Source organism: Myotis davidii, unplaced genomic scaffold, assembly GCF_000327345.1.
Source record: "Myotis davidii unplaced genomic scaffold, ASM32734v1 scaffold149, whole genome shotgun sequence".
NCBI classification, from domain to species: Eukaryota; Metazoa; Chordata; class Mammalia; order Chiroptera; family Vespertilionidae; genus Myotis; species Myotis davidii.
Genome location: NW_006352194.1, coordinates 892,417 through 902,122, shown reverse-complemented (window position 1 = coordinate 902,122; position 9,706 = coordinate 892,417).

Sequence of the window (9,706 nt, the reverse complement as noted above, 5' to 3'; positions counted from 1 at the left end):
CATTTATCTGGTTTGTTTGGGTTCTATAATCAAAACACTGTATCAATGCCAGCTCTGAGATCCTGGCTCACTGAAAGCAGGTTTCTGGGGTTTTGTTTAGCTTCCCTATTTGACAATGTTTCTTAAACTGCAAGCTCAGAGGCCGGCAAGGCAGGGGGGGAACCTTGGCTTCCTCCAGTCCTCAAGCAAGCAAGCCTCATGTTCGCCTCAAGCTGCCTGGCTGCCAGCTGCCATCATGGCTGGCAGTTAATTTGCATATCGCCCAGATTAGCCAATGGGAAAGGTAGTGGACGTACGGCAAATTACCATGTTTCTCTTTTATTAGATAGGATACTCTTGCTATATGCAATGTGTTCTATTTACCATTCTGTTTTATTAATGAGAAAAAATGCTGGTTATAACCCACTAACTTTATTTCACAGCCTGCAGGGTTTTTTATGTGTCCTAGATTGGAGGATTTCTTAGACCAGGGGTTCCCAAACTTCCTCAGCTCACACTTACCCCCACCATTAGTGTCTCAGTAATTTTTTTCATAAGAGCCCCTAACCCAAAAGAAATACCTCACAGTTTGATTTATTAAGCAGTTGAATCAATAAGAATTTGTCTTACCAAGCCAGTTGTCATTTAAAAAATACTATATATAAATGAAACAATATTTATTTCTTAAATAACTACAATAATTAGAGGGATCCGTGTGCTTGTTAGGCACTAAAAAACATGTCACACTCTCTAATCAGATTGGAAACCACCACCTCATTTCCTGTTGCACACTGACTTCTATTTGCTTTTTATCATAGTGACCACTAAAAACGCAGGTTCTCAAAGAGGACATTCAAAAGAATGTAGCACAGCCTAATGATGAAACTGTGAACTGCCTTGAACTAGCCGTTCTCACCGTAGCCAACAGATGCTGACTATCTCAAATTTTAACGATTCTGTGTGCCCCTGTGAATTTAATGTGGCACCCTAAGGTGCCCTGATGCACAGTTTGGGAACTGTGCTTCGGTACTGTAGGAGCAATAGTTTCACTACTAAAATTTTATTTTTTCTGTTTACATATTTGAAAATCAGCCTGGGGACAGTGGGGTATGCTCAGCTTCGTGCAGGAGACTGACAGGAAAGAGGTCCTGCCAGAAGCAAGTGCTATGGGCTGGTGTCATTCCTCTGTGTTCCCAAATTGACGTCTGCAGAAGCTTTTTCGAAACATTTGCTGACCAAGCAAGGGAAAGACAACGTTCCAGGCCAAGGCAGTGTAGTGCAAAGTCCTGAAATCCCTGACGGAGCCTGAGTGATTCAGTTCAGCTGCACTGCAGAGGGAGGGGTGGCCCATGGATGAAGGGACAGTCAAATTGTGGAGGGCTCCTTGGGCTTGGTGAGAGACGTAGGCTTAATCCTGTAAGCAAGGAGGAGCCAAGGGAAGATTTCATTAGGGCAGTGTTCGGCAAACTGCAGCCTGCGAGCCACATGTGGCTCTTTGTCCCCTTGAGTGTGGCTCTTCCACAAAATACCGACTTCTGCGCATGGACCACGAAGTTTCAATCGCACTGTACGTGCGCGCCCGCACGTGGTATTTTGTGGAAGAGTCACACTCAAGGGGCCAAAGAGCCGCATGTGGCTCACGAGCCGCAGTTTGCTGACCACTGCACTAGGGGTTCCCTTTCATTTGGGATTACTAATCTTTATATATACACTGAGTGGCCAGATTATTATGACCACCTGACGTTTGTAGGCAAATTAGCCGTCCACTGCATCGTATGGGATATGGAAGCCGAAGGCCTGTTCGAACACCTTTGCTGTCTGCAGTTACCAAGATAAAACGTCTCCAGTTTGCACAGGAACACAAGGATTGGACAGTTGAGCATTGGAAAAAAGTCATGTGGTCCAGTGAATCATGTTTCCAGTTGCATCATGCAGATGGCAGAGTGAGAATTTGGCAGAAACAGCATGAAAGCATGCACCCGCCCATGCATGAGTACAATCCTTCAAGCTGGTGGGGGCAGTGTTATGGTTTGGGGCATGTTTTCCTGGCATGATTTGGGCCCTTTAATTCGTGAGGAACAACGTCTGAATAGCACAACATACCTAAGTATCGTTGCTGATCAAGTTCATCCTATCGTGTTGATGGCGTATCCCAATGGCGGTGGCTTCTTCCAACAAGACAATGCGCCATGCCACGGTGCTCGTATTGTGCAGGAGTGGTTTCAAGAACATGAGGGAGACTTTACCTTGCTTAGGTGGCCCCCACCATCACCAGATCTCAATCCAATTGAGCATTTGTGGGACGAAGTTAAAGGAGCCATCAGGCAGCTGGTTCCACAGCCATCAAATCTCACAGAACTGGACAGTGCTATTCATCAGGCATGGTGTCAGAGTCCTCGCATACCCTTTCGACATCTCGTGGAGTCAATGCCAAGAAGAATCGCCGCAGTCTTGAAGGCAAAAGGTGGCCCAACGAAGTACTGATGGGGTGGTCCTGATAATCTGGCCACTCACGGTCAAATATATCCCCCATTCAAAGACTGTTAAATCACGTTTATATTCAGAAAAAAAAACACTTCTGTTGTGGTAAACAACCTGCTTCCCTATTTATAATGGTCTGGCCCTCTAGCAACTTCAGCGTGAAATTATAGCTAATTTGCCTACAAACGTAAGGTGGTCATAATAATCTGGCCACTCAGTGTATATAGACTTTATTTTAGAGCAGTTTTAAGCATACAGAAAATTGAGCAGATAGTACAGAGTCCCAGATACTTCCTTTCTCCCTGGCTAAGTTTGCCCTATTGTTAACATCTTGCCTTAGTATGGTATATTTGTTACAATTAATGAACCAATATTGATACATTATTATTAACTAAAGTCTATAGTTTAGAATAGAGTTCACCCTTTGTATTGTACAGTTCTGTCAGTTTTGACAAATGCATGATGTTGTGTATCCACCATTACACTGGCATACAGATCATTCACTGTGCTCCACCTTTTCAGCCCTCGTCAGCTGCCCTACAATTAAAAAGTACTTAGGAGAAAATAATTTGCAAAATATATATCAGATAAAAGACATCCATAATATACCAAAAAACTCTTAACAATATGAAAACAACCCAATTTAAAAAGTGGCCCTAACCGGTTTAGCTCAGTGGATGGAGCGTTGACCTGTGGACTGAAGGGTCCCAGGTTCGATTCCGGTCAAGGGCATGTACCTTGGTTGCGGGGGCGTCCCCAGTGGGGGGTGTGCAGGAGGCAGCTGATTGATGTTTCTAACTCTCTATCCCTCTCCCTTCCTCTCTGTAAAAAAACAATAAAATATATTTTTTTAAAAAAAGTGGACAAAAGATCTGAATAAAAATCTTAACAAAGAGGACATACAGGTGACTAGTAAACATTAAAAGATGCTTGTCATTAGGGAATTACAAATTGAATGAAATACTACTACACACCTTTAGGATGGCTAGAATTAAAAAAAGCTGACAAGACCAAAGGATGTGGAGCAACAGGAACTCTCACTTATTGCTGGTGTGAAAACAAAATGGTACAGCCACTTTGAAAGGTAGTTTGGCAGTTTCTTACAAAGGAATGTAGCCTTGCCATAGGACCCAGCAATTGCTCTCCTCAGTATGTACCTAAATGAATTGAAAACTTGGGTCCATGCAAAAACCTACATGAATATCTAGAGCAGCTTTAGTCATAATTGCCAAATTCTGGAAGCAACCAATAAGTCCTTCAAAATGTAAATGGGTAAACTGTGGTACGGCCATACAATGGAATATTCAGTGACAACAAGAAATGAGCTCTAGCCAGAGACATGGAGAAACTTTAAATGCATGTTGCTCAGTGAAAAAGGCCAGTCTGAAAGCCACACTGTATGATTCCAACTGTATGACATTCTGGAAAAGGCAAAAGTAGAGACAGTAAAAAGACCATGGTGTTCCATTTTTTATGTGCTTCTGCATGTGTGACATTCAAAGCTCTCACCAACCCTGCTGATACTGATAGAGAGCCCGGGGCAAAGATAAGCCTGCATAGTGAGGGTATAGCAAAACAGACAGAATTGGGACCCCTGTGTTTGTGGTGGGCAGGTGTAGCCCCAGAGGGCGGCTGCCAGTCTTTGTGCTTAGGAGGATGCTGAAATGTGGTTGCAGAACTTAAAAGGCAATAAGAGATCATCTAGCTCAGAGGTTCTTATTTCTGGCTATACGTTAAGAGTCACCCAAGATCCTTGTAAAGACTACCAATGCCCCACCCCAGGGATTCTATTTTAATTGGTCAGAGGTGGGTCTCAGGCATCCACCCATTATTTTAAGTCTGAGATTCATTCTAATTACCAACAGAGCTAAGAACCACAGATCTGGCCCCATCCCCACATTGTACAAACAGGGACAATGAATTCCAAAGAGGGGCAGGAAAAGGGAACAGGCTGCCTAAGGACCCCAGTGAGCTAGAAGCAAATCCAGGACTGGATCCTTAATCTCCTGAGTCCTGGTCCAATTCTTTAGAAGTCACTTTCTTATTTAATGTCATACTTTTTGAGCTCCTCTTATGTGCCTGGCACTGGCTTACTGAAAATGCACACAACAAACTAGTCCCTGCCCTCCCGGAGCCATCATAGTATCTGAAAGAAAAGGGACAGGTCAGCATTTGTTGTAAATATGGAGGTTGTGCAAGATCTCTGCATGCATTTCACTGGGAACTGTGAATCCTCCCATACATCTGCCATCAAGTGCCCTGCTGTGTGCCAGGCTCTGTCTGGCAGGGAGGGAAGGCATACTGATGGACAGGATGGCAGGCATGAGGCACGCTATTGTTTGGATCAAAAGTAGGTTCTGGACTGACCAGTGTGGCTCAGTGGTTGAGCATCGACCTATATGACCCAGGAGGTCAAGGTTTGATTCCTGGTCAGGGCACATGCCCAGGTTGCAGGCTCAATCCCCAGGGGGTGTGCAGGAGACAGCTGATCAGTGATTCTCTCCATTGCTGTTTCTATCTTTCTCTCTTCCTCTCTGAAATCAGTAAAAATATATATTAAAAAAAAGGAAGAAAATAGGTTCTGGTCCTAATGAGGGCATAGTTTGCACCTGTTATAGTAATTTACAGGATCTCAGGCTAGCCTCATCCACTCATTAATGGCCTTAAAAGAGGTCACCAGCAGAGACAGCCCAGGTTTGAGACTCAGAACCTCAATCCTAGTATATACTTAGACCTCAGGAAAGTTCCTGAACTTCTCCAAACGCATCTTCTTCGTTGGTAAAGTGGGTGTTATGATACTGCTCTAGTTACTTCACCGCATTGCAAGGAAGCGCCAACTCATAGTGAGGTTATGCACATCAAAGTGCTTTTTAAGTGGTTAAGAGTCCTACAATGATAATGTGTGGTCTTTTTAAAAATATATGTATTTTTACTGATTTTTAGAGAGAGGAACGGAAAGAGAGAGGAACATCGATGAGAGAGAACATCACATTGATTGGCTGCCTCCCGCATGCCCTCCATCGAGGATGGAGCCTGGAACCCAGGCATGTGCGCTGGCCAGGAATCCAACCAATGACCTTTGGGTGCAAGGGACAACGCTCAATCCACTAAGCCACATCCGCCGGGCTTAACTACTGTAATAACTAACACTGACGTTTTTCTGGGGCCAGGAACTGTTCAGGTGTAGCCTATCAAACCTTACGGGAACCCGACAAGATGTGAATTACCATTTCCCATTTTAGAGATGAGGAAACTGATGCCCTGACAGGTTCAGTTACTTTCCTAAAGTATGACAACCACTGACAGAGGTCCAAACACCGGGCTTGCTGCCCACATGTTTAACCACAGTGCCTTACTGGCCACCTGGGAGTAGGAGACCTAGATTCCGATCCTAGCTGTGCCTTCTATAATCTTGGGTATGTTTGTCCATCTATAAAATGGGATGGAAAAGAAAATCATAAACTCTGATATCTAAAGCATCAGGTCTGTTCTCAAATGATCGCCTCCTCACCACGGAAAGGTTTGGAGCCATCCTGGGGGACAGTCTAGGGTTTCATGGGGAGAACCCCAGTCCCCAGGAACCAGAGAAGGTAACGAATGGAACAGAAGCAGAAAGGCTGCAGGGGAGAGGACACTGCGCTCCCACACACCACACACACTCCTCAGAATGCCCAGCAGCTCCTCCAGCCGCCTCCATGATGGCTCCTGGTTCAGCCCTGCTTCCCTGGGTTATTGATGGAGGAGGTTCTTCCCCAGAGCCTTAGAGGGGCCACCTATGGTCAACAAATAGCTCCAGTGACACTCCCTGAGCACTTCCTATCGGCCGGATGCTGTGCTGAATACAGGAACCAATAGATCCAGTCAGTTCCCTTCTCAAGAAGTTCGCAGTCTCTCGGGGGAGACAGGCATGTAAACAGCTAATGCAAGTACACATGAATATTCAATAGGTAGAAACAGCCTCCGTGCTCTGGGAGCAAAGAGGAAGCATTTGCTAGAAACCTTGAAAGTGGTGTAGGAGAATAGAGGAAGGGCATTCTGCTGAAGGAACAGTGTGAGCAAAGACATGAGGTATGCAGTGCCTCTGACTGGCAGACATCCCAGTGAATTAATGCCGAGCAAGTCCCAAGGGAGACAGAGATGAGGGTGGAAGAGAAGGTGGGGATTGGGGGACGGATCATGGGGGGCCTTGAATGTCAGGGTGAGGAGTGAGACAGCCTGAGGGAGGTATTATGTGAGCCCTGGGGACGTGTACATGGGGCCAAGAGAGAACGTGCCCTGAGTTCACCCTTCAAACAAGCAACATCTTACCCTCCAAGCTTTCCCAGCTTGACAGTTCCAGCTCTGCCCTCCTTCCCTCCCTCAGCCTGCCCTATAAGTGGATCCAGATGGTCATTCCTATTTTAGGTCGTATGTGTTGGGGGAGGGGTAGCTATGAGCCCTATCAATCCTTTCCAGAGCTCTGTTAGAGGAGCTTCTTCCAGGACCCCGCTGTGATCCTGAGCCTGGAAGGAAGTGTTAGTCTTTGATGGAGATTTCCCATCTGTCTGTGGGTGATAGGGGTGGCAGCCACAGAGGAGGAAAGGGCACAAGCCAGGAAGGTTTTTACAGTGGGTGAGAGAAACAAGGTAATGTGTATGTGTGAGAGGGCCTTGTGGATGGGCTTTGGTGGGGAACAAGCCTGGGGTAGGTGCCCCAGAGGAGTCGGAGGAGCTGGACCTCCAGGTACCTGGCCCTCCTCATGTGCCTGCCTAAGACATGCAGCTACCCAGGCCAAGGGTAGGATGGTGCAGGTCATAGGGAAGGGAGCTAGGGCTCTCTGGTGAGAACCTACTCCAGAGCACTGTACCAATCAACCTCCATGGGTCCCTTAAAAAAGCTTGGGGCACCGAGAGGTAGCGGGTGATAAGCTAGGTTCCTGTCCTTAGACTGTCTGTAGACACCAATGAAATATTTGCCATTCATCCAATTTAGCAAGTATTTATGAAGCAAATGCTATGTGAATACTAGGCATTGGGTTTACAGAAGTGAACAGGGAGTTCCTGCCCTCAAGGAGTTTCCAGCTTAGTGGGGGAGTCCAATAGTACACAGCTACAAATGTGCTGTGAAGAAAAGAATAGGGTGTCTCAAGGGAGAGTGCCAGGGCCTTTCTAATTTAGATTGGGTGGTCAGGGAAGGTCTCTCTGAGAAAGTGACATTTAATCTCAGATGAATGGATGCTAGCCAGTTTAAGTGTGGGGGGCCAAGGGGGATTTCAGAGAACAGTGTGTGCCAAGTTTCTGGGCATGAAAGAGCATGGCACATGAGAGGAATGAAAAAAGGCCAAGACGACTATAGTATAGTGAACAAACAAGAAAAGGGCATGTGCAAATGCAGGGCCTTGTAAACCATGGTAAGATATTTTTGTTTATCTTAAGTGCTATGGGAAGAGACAAGGTTGTCAGACTAGTACTTGTGTTACTACTACCCAGTTTGTGGCAGGCCCTGAGAAAGACTTTTAGGTTGTTTACTCATCTATACACACAATAAAGGACTAGAATTATGAGTTGACAATGACAGTAGAGGAATGTCTAAGGCATAGACCTTCTTCAGAGCCTGTGATTTAGAAGATTAGATAGCTATAGTGATTGAATTAAGATGTAATGTGATTAATTCATTCAACAAATACATACTGCACACCTGATCTATTCCAAACCCTGTGCTAGATGCCCTTCGAGGATCACACACCACACGAGTCATAGGAGAAGCACAAATATACTCAAAGAGTTTTGAGTGGGTTAGAGTCATTTTCATCTGTGATATCTATGAGGTCTTTAAAAACATCCAATCATCCAATCATTCAATAAACATATTTGGCATCTGCTCTGCACAAGGAACTATGCTAGCTACTGAAATCAAGGACCATAGAGTTCCATAACAGACGGACATATCCCTCAGAATGCATTAAAATATTAGGTGTTGTTTGGCTGGTGTGGCTCAGTGGTTGAGCATCAACCTACGAACCTGGAGGTGATGATAGGATTCCTGGTCAGGGCACATGCTCAGGTTATAGGCTCGATCCCCAGAGTGGGGCGTGCAGGAGGCAGCCGATCAATGACTCTCATCATTGATGTTTCTATCTCTCCCTCTTCCTTACTCTCTGATATCAATAAAAATATATTTTTAAAAATACTAGGTATTAAAAACAAGACAGCAACTTTTCTCTAGATCAGCATTGAGGGAGGGTGATTCAAGGGGAGAAGACCTTCCCCAAAAGGGGTAACTCCCACCTACCTTGGTGGACTTGTCCATATCTCCCTCTGGCCCCGTTTTTAGTGCTGTCTTCCTTCTTGTTTCCCTATTTCCCTTTTCCACCCTGCATTTTTTGGTCTATTTTAGCATCCTTTAAAAAGCTCAAAGAATCCAAGATTTGAGCATGGTTTCTTTATACGGCTGTGTGATATCTCAGACAATGATATACCTTCCCTAAGCCTCAGTGTTCCCATCTGTACAGTGAAGGGATCGGAGCGCATCTAAAGCTCAGGATTTACTCCAGCACGTTGTGCTCCGCAAGGCCGTTCTTTGCACAGCTGCACGGTTCCCTCCACCCGCCTCTCACCCCTGTGCCACCTGGCAAACATCAAGACGCAGCTCAAATATCTTCAGGCAAGTCTCTACTTCGACACACACGACACACAATATTTTAGTCTATCCTTCCATTATGCTACCACCGCCTCGTAAGAGATGATGGGATGAAAAGGACAAGGGAGACAGGCTTGGGTTTGAGTCGTGGCCATTTACCTCACCCCTTGAGCCTCAACTGCTCACTTGTAACCTGGGAGAAATACCTAAATTCGCAGGTCTAACCAATTCATGGCGATTAAAAACAATATATATATATATCAAGTGCTTGGCGCCTAAGACGTGCTCAATAAATAGCGACTGCATCACCCCTTTTAGGAGCGAGCCCTCAGCTTACTGAATTACAGACTTCTGGGTCGTCTCCGCGCGGTGAAGGTGCAAACGCGCAAAGCTGGAGGGCGCCGAGGGCCCGGGGCCAGGCAGCCCAGGCCCTGAGGGACGCGACTCCAATTCCCGGTGGGAAGGCCAAGCTGGGAGGACCCCACCTCCCGGAAGTGACGCCACGCGGAAATCTGCGACCGAGCAGGGGCGGGCCGGAGCGGGGCGCGCACAGCATGGCGGAAGCGGAAGGGATTTCGCCTCTCCTGTTGCCGCGGCAGCCACCCCCGCCCGGGATGGGGGGGGTGGA